At 39.4% G+C, this 21,815-nt stretch overlaps 1 pseudogene across 1 annotated transcript in view; it reads right to left on the bottom strand.

Moving 5' to 3' along the window:
- Positions 1-21,315, bottom strand: part of LOC149428777 (sodium/potassium/calcium exchanger 2 pseudogene) — a 43,278-nt pseudogene extending 21,963 nt beyond the window's left edge. The window contains exons 1-2 of the transcript XR_016310682.1: positions 21,123-21,315; positions 20,331-20,470 (exon numbers count right to left, since the gene is read on the bottom strand). The product of XR_016310682.1 is annotated as a sodium/potassium/calcium exchanger 2 pseudogene (transcript). The remainder of the gene's footprint in view (positions 1-20,330; positions 20,471-21,122) is intronic.
- Between the last annotated feature and the right edge of the window lie 500 nt (positions 21,316-21,815).

Here is a 21,815-nt window from a genome sequence, read left to right on the forward strand (position 1 = left end):
CAGAAGTGAAAAAGCTACCTAAGAGCCTATGTACAGGATTCAAAGCATATACTGTAAAAATTTACAACAGGTAAAAGTGAAGGGACAATACAGCCTTGTGGGATTGGATGTGGAGATTCTTTGCGATTGACGGCCTGTAGAAATATGTTGAAAGTCGTATACATAGATCAAAAAGAACAACACAAATATATTGTCAAATTGATGGAATCAATTTTGAACAATAATTTCTGTTTTACTACCTAAAGTAGAGTGTAGCTGTAGGGACAGTATGTGTGCTGGCATGGCAACATACAGTTGTTTTCAAAATAATAGCAGTGTGTTGAAAAAAGTGAATAAAGCTCAAAATCCTTCTAATAGCTTTTATTTCCATACACACAAATGCATTGGGAACACTACACATTCTATTCCAAATCAAAACATGAAGAAAAATATATCAAATTTGTGTTGTTCCTCTAAAACAATTGAAGAAAAGTAAATATTAGACTGTATTCTTCTTTACAAACTCAAACATTCACTATATAAACTGAAAAATGTTTGAAGATTTTGCTTTCCTTTGAATCAATTAATATTTAGTTGTATAAGCACTGTTTCTGAGAACTGGTGTACATCTGTGTTGCATGGAGTCAACCAACTTCTGGCACCTGTGAACAGGTATTCCAGCTCAGGATGATTGGACTACATTCCACAGTTCTTCTCTATTTCTTGGTTTTGCCTCAGAAACTGCATTTTTGATGTCACCCCACAAGTTTCTATTGGGATAAGATCCTTGGATTGGGCTGGCCACTCCATAACGTCAATCTTGTTGGTCTGGAACCAAGATGTTGCACGTTTACTTGTGTGTTTGGGGTCGTTGTCTTGTTTGAACACCCATTTCAAGGGCATTTCCTCTTCAGCATAAAGCACCATGACCTCTTCAAGTATTCTGATGTATTCAAACTGATCCATGATCCCTGGTATGCGATAAATAGGCCCAATACTGTAGTATGAGAAATATCCCCATATCATGATGCTTGCGCAACCATGCTTCACTGTCTTCACAGTGTACTGTGGCTTGAATTCAGTGTTTGGGGGTCGTCTGACAAACTGTCTCCGGCCACTAGACCCAAAAAGAACAATCTTACTTTCATCAGTCCACAAAATGTTGCGCCATTTCTCTTTAGGCCAGTCAATGTGCTCTTTGGCAAATTGTAACCTCTTCAGCACACGTCTTTTTTTCAACAGTGGGACTTTGCGGGGGCTTCTTGCAGATAGCTTGGCTTCACATAGGCGTCTTCTAATTGTAACAATACTCACAGGTAACTTTAGACCTTCTTTCATCTTCCTGGAGCTGATTGTTGGCTGAGTCCTTGCCATTTTGGCTATTCTTCTATCCATTCGAATGGTAGTTTTTTGCTTTCTTCCACGTCTTTCAGGTTTTGGTTTCCATTTTAAAGCATTTGCGATCATTTTAGCTGAGCAGCCTATCATTTTATGCACTTCTTTATATGTTTTCCCTAATCCAATCAACTTTTTAATCAAGGTACGCTGTTCTTCTGAACAATGTCTGGAACAACCCATTTTCCTCAGAATTTCAGAGAGAAATGCACTGTAACCAGCATGTACAACATTTGCTGCCTTCCTTCCTTAAATAAGGGCAATAATTGCCACCTGTTTTTCAAAGAATGAATGACCTCACTAATAGAACTCCACACTGCTATTATTTTGAACATACCCCTTTCAATTAGTGATTCAATTACACAGAATCAGCAGCATGCATGTCATGACTGTTGGGTCTGTTGGATTTCTATTACTCTACTACACCTGCTAGTAAATTATTTGCCATGTAGAAATATCATTTCTACCAAAAACAGTGATTGATCAGGTTAGTGATGTCTGACTGCTATTATTTTGAACACAACTGTATGTAAAGAAAAGGCATGATAGAAACGTGCAATCTGTGGAAAGTAAGGGCACAATGGGGGAGATTTACTAAAACTAGAGCACTAAGAATCTTGTTCAGCTGTGCATGGTAGCCAATCAGCATCCATCCTCAGCTGGTTCAGTTAAGCCAGCCTTTTTCAACCAGGGGGCCCAGGCACCCTGGGGTGCCTTGAAGTCTCTTCAGAGGTGCCTTGGGAAGTGCCTAAAAATTGCTCAAAAATTGTATACAAGCCAGCAGGTGGCTCAAGCCTACCTTTTAGTTACACAAAGCCATAGGTTTTCATTACAACCTTCTAGCTGCCAGTCTCCTAACAACCAATGATGCCATCAGTTGATATGGAGGATGTTGGTCGCTTGCACACGATCCTTGTTTGACCCTCCCCTGCCCCTCTCTATCAGTGCTGGGGTCACATTAGCTGAGTGATAGACAGAAACTAAGGGAGAAGAGAAACATTGTAATACTTTTCAGTATCTACATGCAAAAGTGTATTTTGTATCAGATATCGGACAGGACTCTTTTTCAATCCACAATGAATCCTCACTGGCAGTGCACTGGACATATGTGAACAGGCACCATAGGAAGCAATGTTATTTCACATTTCATGCGGATCGGTTGCAGTTCAAACCGTAATGGATGGTTGTAAAAGGGTTCTAACTCTTTTCCCCTTTGCATAAAATGTGTTTTTGTTGTCCTCTCTGTCACCATTGGATAGACTTTCCATTACATTCAGTTACATTTTGTTCCTGAAATCTCCCCAGTAGAGACTGCAATAAGAAAGCAGAGTTTCTAACCCATCTCTCTGCTCTCCATTTTGGCTGTACCAGTATTTCAGTAGAATAAAATATGTAAAGTTGCAACAGAATTGTAAAGTGGAGTATTTCCTTTTAGCATTTGCTAAGACATATCAAACCCTTTAAATTAATATCTGAAATTGGAAAAAATGAACAGTAAAGAGTTTAACCACTTATCGACCGCAGATAGCCGAATGACGGCTTCAGTTCTGGGTGGGTGTCAAATGATGTCCTCCCAGAATGCGCTCTCCTGCGGGCCCCCAGCGATCTCCATGATCGCTGTGTCCTACGGACACAGCTGATCACGTGGTATGGTAAAAGGCCAATCACAGCGGTCTTTTTCCATGTGATCAGCTGTGTCCAATGACACACTGATCAACGGGAAATGCAATTTCCGGTTATTGGCTGCACTTTCCTCACGCTGTTCTCAGCAGTTGTCAGAGGAGGGATCGGCACTGATGATTAGTGCCCTGATGATCGGTGCCCAGCAGTGCCACCCACCAGTGCTGCCCACAAGTGCCCAGCAGTGCTACTCACCTGTGCCCATCAGTGCCACCCATTTGTGCCCATCAGTGTCGATCAGTGCCACCCACAAGTGCCACCCACCATTGCCATTCATCAGTGCCACCCAGCAGTGCTGCCAGTCAGTGCCCCTCATCAGTGCCAGCTCATCAGTGCCGCCCATCAGTGCCACCTCATCAGTGCCGCCTATCAGTGCCCATCAATGCCGCCTATCAGTGCAGCCTCATCAACGCACATCATTGAAGGAGAAAAATTACCTATTTGCAAAATTTTATAACAGAAACAAAGAAAAACTTTTTTTTTTTGCTCTTTTTTTGTTTATAGTGCAAAAAATAAAACACCCAGCAGTGAGTAAATACCACCAAAAGAAAGCTCTATTTGTGTGAAAAAAAAAGCTAAAAATTTCATATGGGTACAGTGTTGCATGACCGCGCAATTGTCATTCAAAGTGTGACACCGCTGAAAGCTGAAAATTGGCCTGGGCAGGAAGGGGGTATAAGTGCCCGGTAGGCAAGTGGTTAAGGAATATTTGGCTCTTCTTTTTAACACTCCCAATGCTCTCCCAACAAACACACATTCACCAAGCATGGGGTAAAACACTATGTCGCACTATGGAGGTGCAGCTGGGACCAGGGGCGGACTGACCATTTGGAAACTCGGGCACTGCCCGAGGGCCCGGGGTCAGTAGGGAGCCCCATGAGATGCCCCTGGTACCTTTTTCATAGGCTTTTTTGGGTTTGGGCAAGGACACAGGGGCCCCATGATCCCCTATTGCCCGGGGACTCCATGAGTTGTCAGTCCGCCCCTGGCTGGGACCACGGGCCAACTGCTGGGGCAGATTACATTGAAATATCAGCTCTCACGGTGTAATCTGAAGAGAATGTCTTTTTAGTCCTCCTCTGTGTAACACAAGTTCTAAAAGTGGTTCCTGATTGAATAGTTTGTGATCAGTGGTTCCAGGCATCATAAATACAGGGCAACAATACATTTGAAAGTTGTTCCTATTAAACCCTGTATTGAGCCTTTTATAACCCTAATTAACTTTTGTACTGTCTTTTAACTTTTTTGGTATTTTCTTTATTTTTTTTTTTTGTAATGCATTAAATATGTATAATTAAAAAAGCTTTTATTTCATTTGTAGTTAACTTTACCATGCTTTGTCCAAGAAATATAATTTTGATGCCTTTATTAAAGAAACAAATCACAGAATAAAATTTGTGATTTATAATATACCTTAGTTCCCAGAAGGGATGGCACATTTTGGTTATCATAATGTTGACAAAACCCTGGCTGTGTTTTAACATGTTCATTATGACTTAATCATACAACCATAGGGCCAGTAGACAGCAGCTGTCATTTCTGTGCTGGCCCTGCCACTGTATGAGGGGAGATGCACGCACGATTCATCCTAGGTTGGGGGGTGAGTACTTTGGCATCATACCAGAGGATCTTGTCCTGGAACTGTTTCAACGACTACCAAAATAGGTCCTGCAGCATAAATATTATTAAGCAGTCTGTATTGCATTATTGTACTGTAGGAAAGCCTGTACTGCTACAGAGATGTACAGGAACATATTTTACAGAATAGGGCCCAATAAAGAAACAAATGTCTTTTTACATTTCTAACCTTTAATTATTAAAGCTATTTACAGAAACAGCCTTAAAACAGAGTTTCAGTATAAGCACTATAGCTTGACATTGAGTGGCTTTTGCTTTACTGCTTATGATTAAATTACTGAAATATGTGGGCAGTTAACTGATTCTGGTGGAGAAATACTTAACATATATAAAAGGGAAACTTTGTGTAGTTTTGTAGTGTGCAAAAGGCTTAGACCCGCTGTCAAGTTTTTATTGTTCTCTGTGTCCCCATTGGGAACATTTATCTCTGTTTTGTCCTGGTAATCCGATTTTAGAGTTGTCACCAGAACCAGAGGTAAGGTTAATTCTTCCAATAGGCAGACCTGTTCTGGTGACAGCTGTATAGGAAGGGAATTTCCTTTAGTTTGGGAAGATTTCCTCTCATTTCCTGTTGGTGGGTTGACACTTTAAGAAGAAACAGGACACATTAAATCAAGATTCTCAAAATCTCCACATGAAGTTGAAAATAATTTCCAGAATACATATAGTTGTGTTCAAAATAATAGCAGTCAGACATCACTAACCTGATCAATCACTGTTTTTGGTAGAAATGATATTTCTACATGGCAAATAGTTTACTAGGAGGTGTAGTAGAGTAATAGAAATCCAACAGACCCAACAGTCATGACATGCATGCTGCTGATTCTGTGTAATTGAATGACTAATTGAAAGGGGCATGTTCAAAATAATAGCAGTGTGGAGTTCTATTAGTGAGGTCATTCATTCTTTGAAAAACAGGTGGCAATTATTGCCCTTATTTAAGGAAGGAAGGCAGCAAATGTTGTACATGCTGGTTACAGTGCATTTCTCTCTGAAATTCTGAGTAAAATGGGTCGTTCCAGACATTGTTCAGAAGAACAGCGTACCTTGATTAAAAAGTTGATTGGAGAGGGGAAAACATATAAAGAAGTGCAGAAAATGATAGGCTGCTCAGCTAAAATGATCGCAAATGCTTTAAAATGGCAACCAAAACCTGAAAGACCTTGGATAGAAGAATAGCCAAAATGGGGAGGGACCTGAGCATGGCGGCACTGGAGAGTGTAGAGTAAACACTCTCCGATAGTCTCCCCTCCGATTATCTCCTCCTCAGGTGTCCCAGTTTGTTGACCGGTTGCCCTGGAGAAAAGTGGACTCACCCGCCTGGCTGGTGGTGGCTGCTGGAGACGGCCGGGAGCTGAACCCGGAGTGTGACATCGGAGTACTCGCTTCTCGCGATAGCGGAGAGACAAGGAGAGCGGAGACAGGAAGGCGTAGCTGTGAGTGGCCGCGGAGGAGCACTGGGAGACAAAATAACCGGCCGGCCAGTGCCTTAGGAGGCCGGAGAAGAGCAGGCTCTCTACTGGTTGCGGATCGGGGTGGCAAAGGAAAATCACACGATAAGCACCCCATGCCAGTCTCTCGCACCCTGAGGTTATCCAGGCTTCCTTGGGTGGCTCTCTGAGAAAGCCCTTGTTTCTCTGGGGACATTTTGCAGTGGCTGTGCGACGAGGAGAGTGTACGAAAGGAGACAGTCAGGATGGCGCAGCCACGTGGGAGAAACGCCAGACACAACAGTAGAGGAGAGGCCCTGTGAGTCCTATGAGGGGTGAATCTTGTAAACTGGTACCACAAGTTTTGGAACGTTGACATACTGCCCCCACATTGCCTCTATATTCAACATATTCCACATTGTGACTGCTGCCGTGTGAATATTTATTATATATACTACAGTAATATAGTACTATACTTTTTACCTCCTACCTCCATACCTCTATGTTACCCTATATGACTATTCTAACCCTGTTAACAAATTATACTAATTCCATGCTACTTCAGATATATCTCCAGTTTTTATTATTCCACACCATTGGGAAACTATATACTGTTCCTAGCAGAAGAAGTTAACCTCATAAAGAGTAACCCCCTAGGAGAAGACTGCCACAGAAGAAAATCATACCCTGAAGGACAGCTCAACGTGGAGGGTGAGTGATAACTGTGGTTCATAATAAGATTCTGTATCTGATGTCTAAGGAACTCGGACTTTGAACCTGGAGAGTCCTAGGGTGGGTCAAAAGACTTGATAGATTGTAAGGAAAGGAGTAAGAATAAAACTTTAAAAGAATCATGAAAGGCAAAAATACCAAAGGGGCTGGGTCTAGGAACCCCCAAACCGGTACGATTAAAAAATTTATGTCACAGGGAAATTTTACTCCAGAAAGATCCCAGGGAATTAGTGAAAAAAGTGAACTGGAAATAAGTCTGGATAATAGCCCGAGACTTTCCCTGGGTCCGGGGTATAACAGTCAACAATCAATGGAAGGCTTTGAGTCGAGAGAAATTGAAAGGGACCTTCAAATACCAAATAAAAAGGAAATGGCTGAGATGTTTAAAAATCTGGAAACATCAATAAAGCAAGAGATGGGCACGATTCGGGAAGATTTGGAGCAATTGTTAACTAGGGTGGAGGAAACGGAGGAAAAAGTTCAAACACATGCCCAAATTATCCCAACCTTGAAAAAAGAGATAATAGATAATAGAAAGGACCTAAAAAGACTGCTGTATATGATGGAACAACAAGAAAACAGAGCAAGGAGAAATAATCTAAGAGTAAGAGGAGTCCCAGAGATGACCTTGGGGGAAGATTTAAAGGATTTAATTGGTAAAATTTTGACCTCCATAATGGATAACCAGGATGTGGCGATATGTAAACTGGATGAAGTATACAGGATAGGGAAATATCATCGAGAAAAAGGATTAGAAAAACCAAGAGATATAATCATTAAATTTTATAATCACGGTGATAAAGAAGAGATATGGAAAAAGGTAAAAGGAAGAACAAGTATTGTATATGGAGGGAAAAACATCCAAATTTTTGCGGACTTAACAGCAGAGACTTTGAGAAATAAGAGACTGTTGAAACCCTTATTAGAAGTGCTTAAGAAACATAATGTGAACTATAGATGGGGTCGCACAGCGGGGTTAATTGGATGGAGGGAAGGAATCACAGCGGTCCTGAGGTTCGCAGAGGAAGTGGGGGTTTTTTGTGATAAATTTGGCATACAGAAACCAGAGATTCCGGGTTGGGAAGTGGAGGAGGGAGAGTTATATAATCTGGAGGAAGAAAATTGGCAGCCGGTTAGAAAAAGAAATAGAGAAGCAATGGATAAAGGGATACGGGGGAGGAGGGGGGGTGCGGTCATGGGAGGAGTTGAACCCCTGAGGTAGGGATCTAAGGTGGATAAAGATTCATAGGCAGAGGAGGCCTGGAGGGGATGGTGGGGGTGGGATGTGGGGGGGAGCAGGGTGGTGAGATGGGGAGGGGGCGGGTTGGACGGGTAATACTCTGCATGGGAGGGGTAAGGGTAAGAGGACGGGTAGAGGAAAGAGAGAGAAAAGAAAGAGGAGGCCAACATGGAAGAAGTTCAGTTTGTAACTTTTAATGTAAAGGGACTAAGCTGCCCTGGAAAGAGATTTAGATTATTTAAGGAGTTACAACACAGGACAGCCTCAGTGGTTTTTCTGCAGGAGACACATTTGGATTTGGAATCTAAGATTGGGCTGCGCTCAAGATATTTTCCGACATGGTATTATGCGGACTCACCAATTAGAAGAGCAAAAGGGGTAGCTATAGGGTTTGCAAAAAATATTAGGTTTGAAGTGGAGAAGAGAATAACAGACCCAGAGGGCAGGTTTTTGTTCCTAAGGGGTAAGTTGCAGGATATTGATTGTACAGTTGCTAGTATATATTGCCCAAATAAGAAACCAGAGATATACCTAAGGGAAGTATTGCAGAGGCTGATGGATTTTAAAAGAGGTCGATTGATAGTGGGGGGGGATTTTAACCTTTGTATGGATCCGCGGCTGGATACTACCTCCCAAGTAAGGAAAGAGGAGTATAGGTCCCTGAGATTATTAAAGAAATCATTGAATGAGTGTCAGCTGGTGGATATATGGAGAATCAGGCATATGAAAGATAGAGATTATACATTTTATTCACATGTTTACGAGACTTACTCCAGATTGGATTACGTATTGGTAGAACATCAATTTATAGACTCCGTGGTAGAGGTTATGATTGGAGGGAGTTCTATCTCAGACCACTCTCCGGTTGCAATGAAGTTAAGATGGGGTAGTGAAGATAGAGGTGGTTTTGTGTGGCGGATGAATGAAGCACTTCTTTTGGATGAGGAGATCGACCGAAAGATTAAAATAGAAATTGAAAGATATTTTGAAGAGAATGATACTGAGGAAGTGTCTGTTGCAACATTGTGGGAAGCCCATAAAGCCTATATCAGAGGATTACTTATTGCAATAGGGGCAAAAAAGAAAAGAGAAAGGAGAGAAAAGATCAATAGACTTTTAAATGAAATAGCTGATCTGGAACAGGCTCATAAAAGGAATATCTCGAAAGAACTAAAGCAGAAGATAACAATAAAGAAAGATGAATTAGAGAGGACAATAGAGGAAGAAAAAAGAAGAGTCTTTAATAAATTAACAAGCGAAAGGTATAGATGGGGAGATAGGCCGGGAAAACACTTAATGAGGGCGTTGAGGGAAAAGAAAAATAGGAATTATATAGAAAAAATAAGAAACTCCAAGGGTGAAATGGTCCACTCAACTAAAAGAATCGCTAGAGTATTTAAAGATTATTATAGTGAATTATACAACATTATACCCCAGGACACCCCCAATAACATTGATATAGTAAATAAAGAAAAAAGAAGTATATTTCTAAAAAATGCAGGTCTAACAAAATTAAGTAAAAGTCAACTGAATTCTTTGGATTCAGAAATTACGTTAGAAGAAATAGAAATAGCATTGAAGGATACAGTGGTGGGGAAAAGTCCGGGCCCAGACGGGTTCACTGTAAAATATTATAAAAAATATAAAGAGTTATTAATACCTAGATTGAAGACATATATGAACGCCCTTGGAGATAAATTGGAAATTAGGGGAGAGTCCTTACAGGCCAATATAGTTTTAATTCGCAAGGAAGATAAAGACCCCTCTCAGTGTGCAAGTTATAGACCCATTGCACTGTTGAATGTTGATACTAAATTGTTTGCAAAAGTTCTGGCAAACAGGCTTAAGGCCTTGTTGCCAGAATGGATACATGAGGATCAGGTGGGATTTGTCCCGGGTAGAGAAGGTAGAGACAACGGACTAAGATCATTGTTGCTTATACAAGAGGGAAAAAAAGGGAAGACCCCAGTAATATTATTGTCAATTTATGCAGAGAAAGCATTCGATAGAGTGAACTGGAGTTTTATGATGGACACCTTGGTGGAGATGGGGTTGGGGGATAGAATTAGGAAGTGGATTGGTAATTTATATAAAGGCCCCACAGCCACTGTCTTGGTAAACGGAGGAAGATCGGAGCTCTTCGGGATGTCAAATGGAACTAGACAGGGATGCCCCCTATCCCCACTATTGTTTGTTTTGTCCCTGGAACCATTGTTGTCAATGATAAGAAAAAATATCAATATAAAAGGAATAAAGATAGGTTATAGAGAACATAAGGTAGCGGCCTACGTGGACGATTTATTGTTTTTCGTTGGAAACCCTCGTATTTCTCTACCAAACTTAATGAAAATACTGAAAGAGTATGGGGAAATATCAAACTTAAAAATCAATCCAACAAAATCTGAAATTTTAAATATAAATCTTAAAAATAGTGAAAAAGAAAAAATACAAGAAGAATTCCCCTTTGTGTGGAGAGAGAAGGAACTAAAATATCTTGGGGTAAAATTGTCTGCCTCAATTAATAATATGTATAAGATTAATTATATTTCACTTTTAAACGAGATAAAAGAGGATTTGAAGAGGTTGGGAACTGGAAATCCGTCTTGGATGGGTCGTATAAATTTGATAAAAATGATTATTTTGCCCAAAGTCTTATACAAGTTTCAAATGATCCCAATTAAACTTCCAGAGGTTTTTTTCAGGACATTAAGGAAAATGCTGTTGGGGTATATATGGAGGAAAAAAAAACCGAGGATATGCTATGAAACGCTGACTAGAATTAAAGAGAGAGGAGGCTTATGGGCTCCCAGATTTCAAGAGATATTATAAAGCGACCTTGATTGCGAGAATTTTTGACTGGACTCATAACCCAGGTAAAAGTTGGGTTAAAATTGAAAATATACTGAGTGGGTCCAATCTGAATAGAATTATATGGTTACCTACACACCATAGAGGTTTAGATGTTAACACAAGTATATACACTTCTATTGTTTTAAAAGTTTGGCAGATGTTACACAGACAAAGGGGTTGGGTTTTCAACTCACAGTTAATGCCACTTAAAAATACAGATTATTTTGCACCGGGGAAGGAAGATATCACGGGGAATTGGATTATTAAACAGGACGCGCAATTGAGAGATATAATGGTGGGTGAGGAACTAAGATCTTATAGAGAGATGGAGAAATTAAAGGGAGAGGTTTTTAGCAGAATGGACGAGGTTCGATACCATCAATTAAAACATTTTTTTGAGAGTCTCCCAAAACCGGTGAGAACTAAAAAGGATTGGAATTTTTTTGAAAGTTTATTAGATACACGGGGAGATGGGAGACACAGTGTTGCTAAAATGTATAGAATCTTAACGGCACTTGACACTGACACAAATTTAATTTATGTAGAGAAATGGGGAAAAGACATGGGTAAGGAGATCGATGAGGGACAGCAGAGGAAAATGCTTAGATTAATTCATGAAAATATTAGTATGAGAGAAGTAGAATTAAATTATAAGTGTTTAGTTAGATGGCACATCGCACCGAGTGTGGAGCACAAGATGAATGAGGAGAACTCTCCACTATGTTGGAGAGGTTGTGGAGAAGTGGGTACACTATATCACATTTGGTGGGAATGTTCAAAGATACAGGTGTTTTGGGGGAAAATCGTCCATTTAATGAGGAAAATTACTAAGATCGATATTAGATTGGACCCAGAGTTATGTCTCCTTCATATCTCTGAGCTTACAGTGAGATCATATAAGGACTCAGGGATTTGGTACTTTCTGAGTGCAGCCAAAAGCTTGATTCCTAAGTTTTGGAAAAAAAGGGAGGTCCCGACGGAAGAAGATTGGTTGAATAGAATGAATCAGTTATGTGAGATGGAAAGACTTTATTACACACACATAGACGGGATGGAGATGTACCATAAAAAGTGGGGAAAATGGAAAGAATTTAGACAAGAAAGTGAAATATAGTTGATTTATACCTCTTGACGAATAATGATTTTTAGAAATGCGTTTTAGAAAGAAAAAGGATAGTGCTATATATTTATTTATTTATTCGTTCTCTTCCCTTTGGATTTGAAAAGAAATGGCAGAGTGGGATGGAGGGGGGTGGGGGGATGTGGTGATGGGTGTGGGTGGGGTGGGGCTTTAAGGGGGGGATTAGGGTTGTGGGAAATAAATAAATTATGAGGAACATAATGATTATTTAATGAAGAAAATGTTTGTTAACTATATCTGATTGAAATTCAATAAATATTTATAAAAAAAAAAAAAAAAAAGAAGAATAGCCAAAATGGCAAGGACTCAGCCAACAATCAGCTCCAGGAAGATCAAAGAAGGTCTAAAGTTACCTGTGAGTACTGTTACAATTAGAAGACGCCTATGTGAAGCCAAGCTATCTGCAAGAAGCCCCTGCAAAGTCCCACTGTTGAAAAACAGACGTGCTGAAGAGGTTACAATTTGCCAAAGAGCACATTGACTGGCCTAAAGAGAAATGGCGCAACATTTTGTGGACTGATGAAAGTAAGATTGTTCTTTTTGGGTCTAGTGGTCGGAGACAGTTTGTCAGACGACCCTCAAACACTGAATTCAAGCCACAGTACACTGTGAAGACAGTGAAGCATGGTTGCGCAAGCATCATGATATGGGGATGTTTCTCATACTACAGTGTTGGGCCTATTTATCACATACCAGGGATCATGGATCAGTTTGAATACATCAAAATACTTGAAGAGGTCATGCTGCCTTATGTTGAAGAGGAAATGCCCTTGAAATAGGTGTTCCAACAAGACAACGACCCCAAATACGCCAGTAAACGTGCAACATCTTGGTTCCAGACCAACAAGATTGACGTAATGGAGTGGCCAGCCCAATCCCCGGATCTTTATCCAATAGAAAACTTGTGGGGTGACATCAAAAATGCAGTTTCTGAGGCAAAACCAAGAAATAGAGAAGAACTGTGGAATGTAGTCCAATCATCCTGAGCTGGAATACCTGTTCACAGGTGCCAGAAGTTGGTTGACTCCATGCAACACAGATATACAGCAGTTCTCAGAAACAGTGCTTATACAACGAAATATTCATTAAGTGATTCAAAGGAAAGCAAAATCTTCAAACATTTTTCAGTTTATATAGTGAATGTTTGAGTTTGTAAAGAATACAAACACTGCTATTTTTTTGAACAGTCTAATATTCACTTTTCTTCAATTTTTTTAGAGGAACAACACAACTTTGATATATTTTTCTTCATGTTTTGATTTGGAATAGAATGTGTAGTGTTCCCAATGCATTTGTGTGTATGGAAATAAAAGCTATTAGAAGGATTTTGAGCTTTATAAACTTTTTTCAACACACTGCTATTATTTTGAACACAACTGTACATAGTAACAGATTTCACCACATTACTACATTACTTTGCCATCTTCCATCAAATGTGGATTTCCCATTCTTCAGTACAAAATCCAGATCTCAATAAACATTGTCACCCCCCCAATGTGGATTTCCCTTTCTTTAATACAACAAAACAGATCTCAGTAAGCTTTGCCACATATATAACACAACCAATTTGACATTCACCAGCACAAGTTGCTTTTTAAGGTTTTCTATTTTGAGATGGTGGATCTTCGATCAGGTTGTTATTCCAGTGGCTAATATAAAGACTTGTGTTAATTCCTGCTCCATCATTTAAGTAGATGCTTGCTAAAAGATAGAGACAGAGCACATAAGGGATTGTAGCCAAAATCCATTATTTGCAAATGCACCCATTATCCGACTGGGGATATGTTCCGGCAGATGACTAGTGAATGTGGTTGAATTAAGGTGAATCAACCATTTTTCATAGGTTTACTCCTTTAAATTACGACGCAAGGTTTGGCTCTGGAAAAACACAACCCTGTTATAGATGGATAAGGCTAAGTATAAGTACACAAGGGTACTGGATGCAGAAGAGCACATTATTATTATTATACAGTATTTATATAGCGCCAAAGGGTTTGCTCAGCGCTGTACAATAGCGAGGGGGACAGAACATGAGACAATACAGTAACAATACAATACACGAGGGGTTCAAGGGCCCTGCTCTTTCGAGCTTACAATCTAGGAGGGAGGGGATAGTGGTACAGGAGGAAGTGGCTGTGGGGGATGGAGTGGGGGGAGGAGTGGAGGAGATCGGTTGTTAGGTGAGGGTGGGGTAGGCTTCCCTGAAGATATGGGTTTTCAGGGTGCGCCTGAAGGTGAGGAGGGTAGGTGACAGTCTGATGGATTGGGGTAGGGAGTTCCAGAGGATGGGGGAAGTTCTGGAGAAGTCCCGGAGTCTGGCGTGGGAGGAGGAGACCAGGGAGCTAGAGAGTAGGAGGTCCTGTGAGGAACGAAGGGCACGGGTAGGGTGGTATTTGGGTATCAGGTCAGTTAGGTAGTTTGGGGCAGCGTTGTGAATGGCACATGTTTGCTTGGGCTACTTACTTGGGTTACACCCATATAAGCTGGTAAGTGGGCAAATGGGGGAGGGGGGAATTAAAATTAACTCAATGACAGGCAAGGCCCCATTTCCATGCCTTGTTTGGGTTGACGTGATGTGAAACTACACTTGACAGACACGTACTGTATATTGGCTCAATGCAATCTTTCAAGTCTGGCAGTTGGGGTGTTGTTGACAGAAGCTAAACTCATGTCCTTCTCAACTGCTGTGTGTAGTAAATTCTTTGGCTAATGGTCAGACCATAGTGACTGGCTCCCAGTGGGACTGCAAATGAATATGGAGAGTAGCTGTGTACTGGAAATAGTGAGTAATTGACTGCCACCCAAAGGTCAGTATCTATAGAGCTAACTGCCATTGTATATATATATATATATATATATATATATACAGTATATATAAAACCCACACACACTATATCTCCAAAAATATTGGGACACCCCTCCAAATCATTGGATTCAGGTGTTCCAATCACCTCTATGGCCACAGGTGTATGAACATTTGTGAAAGAATGGGTTGCTCTCAGGAGCTCAGTCAATTCAAGCGTGGTACCGTGATAGGTTGCCACCTGTGCAATAAGTCCATCCATGAAATTTCCTTGCTACTAAATATTCCACAGTCAACTGTTAGTTGTATTATAACAAAGTGGAAGCAACTGAGAACAACAGTAACTCAGCCATGAAGTGGTAGGTAATGTAAAATGACAGAGTGGGGTCAGCGCATGCTGAAGCGCACCGTGCACAGAAGTCGGCAACTGTCTGCAGAGTCAATAGTTAAGGACCTCCAAACTTCTCTGTCTGGCTATTTGATGGATGTGTCTGGGTTTGGTGCTTGCCAGGAGAATGGTACTTGCCTGACTGCATTGTGCCAAGTGTAAAGTTTGGTGGAGGGGGGATTATGGTGTGGGGTTGTTTTTCAGGGGTTGGGCTTGGCCCTTTAGTTTCAGTGAAGGGAACTCTTAAGGTGTCAGCATCCCAAGACATTTTGGACACTTTTATGCTCCCAACTTTGTGGAAACAGTTTGGGGATGGCCCCTTCCTGTTCCAACATGACTGCGCACCAGTGCACAAAGCAAGGTCCATAAAGACATGGATGAGCAAATTTGGGGTGGAGGAACTTGACTGGCCTGCACAACACTGCCCTGACCTCAACCCGATAGAACACCTTTGGGATCAATTAGAGTGGAGCCTCCGAGCCAGGCCTTCTCGTCTGACATCAGTGCCTGACCTAATAAATGCGCTTCTAGAAGAATGGTCAAACATTCCCATAGACACACTCCTAAACTTTGTGGATAGCCTTCCCAGAAGAGTTGAAGCTGTTATAGCTGCAAAGGGTGGGCCAACTCAATATTGAATCCTATGGACTAAGACTGGGACACCATTAACATTTATGTGCGTGTAAAGGCAAGCGACCCAATACTTTTGGTAATATAGTATCTATCTATCTATCTATCTATCTATCTATCTATCTATATACATATATATATATATATATATATAGCAATTTTACCACCAATGGAATTTTAAAATTCTTGAGCTCCATGGTGTAATATGTATTTTGTATATAGGTATAATAAGATATTATGCCATTGCCCCTCCCCTCCTACCCCAGACCATGCGGCACAGCATGCCAAAAATCAAACATATCATTGAAATGCATCATATAGCTAAACATTTTTTTCTAGTTCAAACCTGATCAAATGTAAGAAGCTGAGAGGATTAGTGGTCACATACAAACATAATATCTAAATGTATCTTTATTTCTTGACAAATTCATGGGGACTGATCTATTGGTTTCCACTTTACATGCAATTGGTGGTTTGACAATTGCCATTTAAAGACATTAATGCAGGTCTATAATTATGAATACATCATTATAGGTATTTTTGAATGCAAACGGTATAAGTACCTGAATTGTACCTGGTATCAGTATTTTACAATCCCTGTGTAGTACGGCTTTGGTGTGAGAGCTTGACAGCAAAAGGTGCCAATAAGTTCATGTGCTGACAAGAAGCATGGTGACAGGGGGAGAAAGCAGAGTGACATCATTGTGTTGCTTCTCCTTTCTGGATGGGACAGTTCCTGGGCTCAGAGAACGTGAGTTGAATGAATATTGGCCAGCAGACTGAGGACATTAAAGTGGTTCTAAAGGTAGAAGGTTTTTTTTTTACCTTCATGCATTCTATGCAAAAGGGTAAAAAATGCATGAGCGCAGCGGCTCTCCAGGGTCTCTCTCCTCATTGGCTCACACAGCAATGGGAGCCATTGGCTCCTGTTGCTATCAATCACAGCCAGTGAACCAGTGAGGAGAGTGTGAGGGACGGGGCCAATCCACGCTCTGTGTATAAATGTCCATTTACATGTGCGTGGCTTGTGAGCGAGCCTGCTTGAGTGTTCCCATAGCAAGAGGCTTGCTATTGGGGGCTCTTGGCAGGGGGAAGGAGCCAGGACCATCAGCAGGGGACCCAAAAAAAAGAGGATCGGGCTGCTCTGTGCAAAACCATTGTATATGTTTGCTATTTTTTTTAATTTAGCCTTTAGAATCACATTAAGGACAGAAACAAAGTACTGCCTGGATTGAAAATGAATACTGCAACAAAGCTGGTTCTGGCATTTTTCATGGCCTATTCATTTTTATTTTTTTAATTTTGGCTGGAGTCCTGCTTTAAAAAAAGACCTTAACTTTACCAATTGCAGCCATATAAACTGGCTCTTAATCTATTCCTCAGTATACTGTCATGAAAATACCAACAATGAAGGAAAATGGGTATGACAACACTGCACATGCTGATTTTATATTTAAAGGAAATGGTCGTGATTGTTAACCTTCTAAAAATGCAAAATGTCTGTCTGTCTCTGAGGAAGACATCAGAACTCTAACATACTTGCTTAGTAACAGCTAATCATGTAGCATTTTCAAAGCTATTCATTTCCTTCATTATTAAGTAATCTTTTTGTGATTACAACAAAAGTATAGCATGAGGGTGCAAAATATATCTCTAGCCTGAATATTTTAGTAGATTGATTTAAAAAAAAATCAATAATTTGCTACACCATCCTCTGAGTTTAGCTTTGTATATCTCATTTCAAATGGTATCATCCTGCAAAGTGTAATGCCATTTTTTCATATGTGTAAAAGGCTGTATGAGAGCACATATTTTTGCACTGAAAAAACAGTTGGGCTTTTAAAGAAAGCAGTACAAAAAAACAGACTAAACCACATAACCAATCATGATTTGGGTTACTTTAGTTAGTTGATAGATTGGTCATTGGAAGCTAAGGGTTACTTTACTTTGCACTTTGCCGTTTGCCAATCTTACGAAGTTAGATTTTGTATCAGCTTTCTTTCCATTTTTTTACATGATATACAAAATCATATTTTATTTTATACTTTTTTATGTCTACCTGTATTATAAGACAAACTAATACCGCTTTCCACCCACTTTCCAATGTATCAAAATGAAGGATGCAGCACCCTTGTGGACATTGTTGTATTCATGCTTAGATCAATCATGCACATTTCTCAAAATGAAGGAAACTAGTGCAATTATTTTTATTGTGCTGCAAACAGAACAAGTGTAACAGTGCATCTTAATGGAAATGTTGATGATGCCCAGGTATTGTTTTTAACTATTTTTAATGTTGAAATTAGTAGATGGTTTGTGAGCATCAAAGAATTAAAAAATAAGAAAAAAGGAAAGCATCTAAGAAAAAAAAAGAGTTGTAGAATTTACCTAGTAGCAGAGCTCTGTATTTTTTTATTATGATATGATTATATACAGATCATTAATGGAAACACAACATATTTGTGTCCTTCAGTATTACTGTATATGTGTACCCATACACAGCTTACGTAGCATGTTTCCAAGTTTGACTTTTTAAACATATTTGACCATGAGTGTATCTGGGTGATTATGCTGGCTTAGAAAATCATCTATAACATATAATAAACCCTAGTAAGCATATAGCCACGATGAGCAGCTATCACTGTAATCAATTCACTAGACACCTTCATCGGTTTAGTGTAGGCAGATAATAATGACTAATGATTTTTGTTGGTGACTGCGCTATATGCCCCATGTTTTGCCTTATATAATATGAATAACAAGCTTATTTAGTAAAGCAACACAAAGCAGTGGTAATATAGAAAATACACAATCAAATAAAAATCATCTTGACTGATAAATTAAACTGAAATTCCTTTGCCTATTTACAACATTGTTGTGTTTCACAGCCAATGATTAATATATTATTTTTCTACAGAATTTATATAGCACCAGCAGTTTGCTGGTGCTTTAAAAAATTAGGCATAAAGTACAGTAGCAATACAATTCTATACAAGAGGGTTCAAGGGGACCTGCACGTTGGAGCTTACAATCTAAAGAGAAATCATCCTGATTCCATGAATGCAGTAATGTTGCCTTTTACATGGCATTATTAAAAAAAAAAGCCTAAATCCAAATTTTTTGACAATTCATATGTTGTTGACTTCATATATTCAGAAAATTCACATTACATGACACGAATGTCCCATTTTATGCTGTGGGAAGTGCTAATTAAACATATTAGCTTCCAAATGAAGTAACATATTTATTTTGACAGTTAATGCACTATATTCTTTATAATCCTATTACGAAAGTCCAGGGATTGGTGAAAAGTAGGAATATAAAAATGATATTAAAAAATTACTGAGCCTTGCAAAGGTGTTTGTTCAGGTTCACGTGATGCTGAACACCAAATAACAGAATTTATGATAAATAGCAAAGGAGCTAGCTATATATCATTTGCTACTGTAGTGCACATTAAAGACGATTAATGAACTGTGAAATGCATATTTCATCAGTTAAATTATTTACAGTCCAGACTATTTGCTTTATTTTTATACATATATATATATATATATATATATATATATATATATATATATATATATATATATTATGTTTTTTAAACTGTCAAAGCTGTTTTATTCTATATATTTTCATTGGCAGATTTTTGACATGCCATGATGGGGAATCTCTGATCTCACGTGTACTGGAGAACACAGAGACAGTAAGCTACTTATTGACTGCAATCTGTTTAATCTTCATCTGTTTAACTTTTAGCTTGCACAAAGCTTCTCACCCATGAGGGCATAGTTTCACTATATCTATACCCACGTTTGTCTCTTACCGATGAGCAGCAAAAATGCAAGCTGAGATCATTTTAAATAATATTCCTTAATTCCATGAGAAAATATGCGCCCCCACCCCAAAGGCTTAGCCTGTTCAAATTCACATGCCTGGCCACTGCTGAAAAGTTCAAGGGTAAAAAAAATTACACAGTAAGGGATTAAATGATTATTAATTCACTCCAGGTCAGATATTCCTTGGGCTTCCAGGACAGGAAAATCCCACAATGCAAACTTTGCATGTGCCAGACACACATGCGCTACACTTAAAATATCAGATTTAAAATGAATAAATAAACTTTTATATAGTATTTAGTTTACAGTAGTGTTTTCTACAATTTATACTTTTTACTGTATAGCATTAAATATAGTTTCACTAAAATGATAAAATATAATCAAATCTAAAATATAAATCTCAAATGTAATCAAATATAAATTAAAATATTTTAATACTGTTTTGGTACCAGCTAGATTTTGCAGGCAACACTGTACATGTCGTTGCCATAAAAGTTTATTGTATCAGCTGAGATTAATCAGGTTAGCCCTACTGAGTATTTGTAACGATGATACAAGATATTTGAGATGAAATAAAAGACTCACCAGTTAGAGATGGCTGTCGGATGAATCTGTTGAATGGTAAATCTAGAGTGAAGAGGTGTGCCAGTGATGTGTGCTGATCATCTTTTCCTACTCAGGCACTGTTATTGTTGTCAGGAGCTTCAGGGCAGACCTGTCAGGGGCTTAGCAGAGGAAGAGGGAGCATCAGCATCAGAAGCAGTTTCATACACAGGGAATCTCTGTGAGCTACCTCCCTACGCCACACCTTCTGTGCTCGCCTGTCTTTCCAGCATACAAGCCACCCTGATTATAGAGCATCCACACACCTCCCTCTGTGGCATACACTCCCATCTGTGACCTGCGGCTCTGCATATGGCCAAAACTCTAGCTGATCATCCTCTCCTGCCACATGTTTGCTACCTTACCTGCTTCTGCTACTGCACATGACATAGAGCAGACACCATATGCCTGTCTATAGCCACAGTGCATCGTAATGCCTAGCTTCATTTAACATCCAAAGATGATATACTATTATTTTATGTCTATTGGTTGCAAAAAAATGATGAAAAATGTCAAAATTGGACCAGATGGCAAATGGTTAATAAACATCAGATTCTCAGGCTGTGTCTGCATCTTTTTTCATTTAACTCAAGGTCAAAGCCTCTGTTGAAAACATTTCTTTTTCTAAATCTCTATCTCAACCTAATGTCTGGGATACTGGATTTCTGATTTCTTTACCTGAACAGATAGAATGATATCAGTTTTGTAACCAAGTACTGAGAGCCCCCCCCCCTCCATAGCCCATCTTACGTCAGCACACGGATGGTCGCTTACCACAGCCAGCTCTTCAGCCGTCATCATCACTGGCACACTGAAGTTACCTTGCTGTGTGCTTTGTCCTTTCCAGCCCTTTCTGTCTCTGGACAGCAGGTCACATTGTGATCCGCGCATAGAATAAACGCTGCAACTGACTGCTGTTTTGCTGTGTGCAACCCTATAACAAAGTGATAGCTCATGATATCTCTGGTCAGCGTGATTCTTTCAGGCTATGGGCTAAGAATACTGTAACGGAGATGATAATGGATCAGTTACCATAGCTACAAAGGCGGCATATTTGAGTACCATTTTATATCTAGACAGATGAAATCATCATTTGAAATGTGCGTGCGAAAATGGAGTGGTTTTTACTTTGATTTTAAAGAGCGCTAATATACAGGCTTTTATGTTAATAGGTCTTTTAAGGGCATTAGCAGAATTAACCCTTTTTGTTACCAATTGCAACAGTGGAAGAAATTACTTTATTATCCTTGAATTATTTTTTATTAATATCTTTACTTTTTATTTGTTTATTTTTTTTTCTTTAGCTATTTAGGAAACATCTTAAACAATGACAAAGGTGCAGGTAGTCAAGCTGATGAAATTGGAACTACCAAAGATACATTTCGGAATGAGGTATAACAATATCTTTTTTTTTAATAATAAAGTTTGCCAATAGAAAAAAACAATAATTTTATTTTTCTACCTTGT

This window comes from Staurois parvus, unplaced genomic scaffold (genome assembly GCF_062004578.1).
Source record: "Staurois parvus isolate SC_StPar_1 unplaced genomic scaffold, SC_StPar_1.0 ptg002974l, whole genome shotgun sequence".
NCBI lineage: Eukaryota > Metazoa > Chordata > Amphibia > Anura > Ranidae > Staurois > Staurois parvus.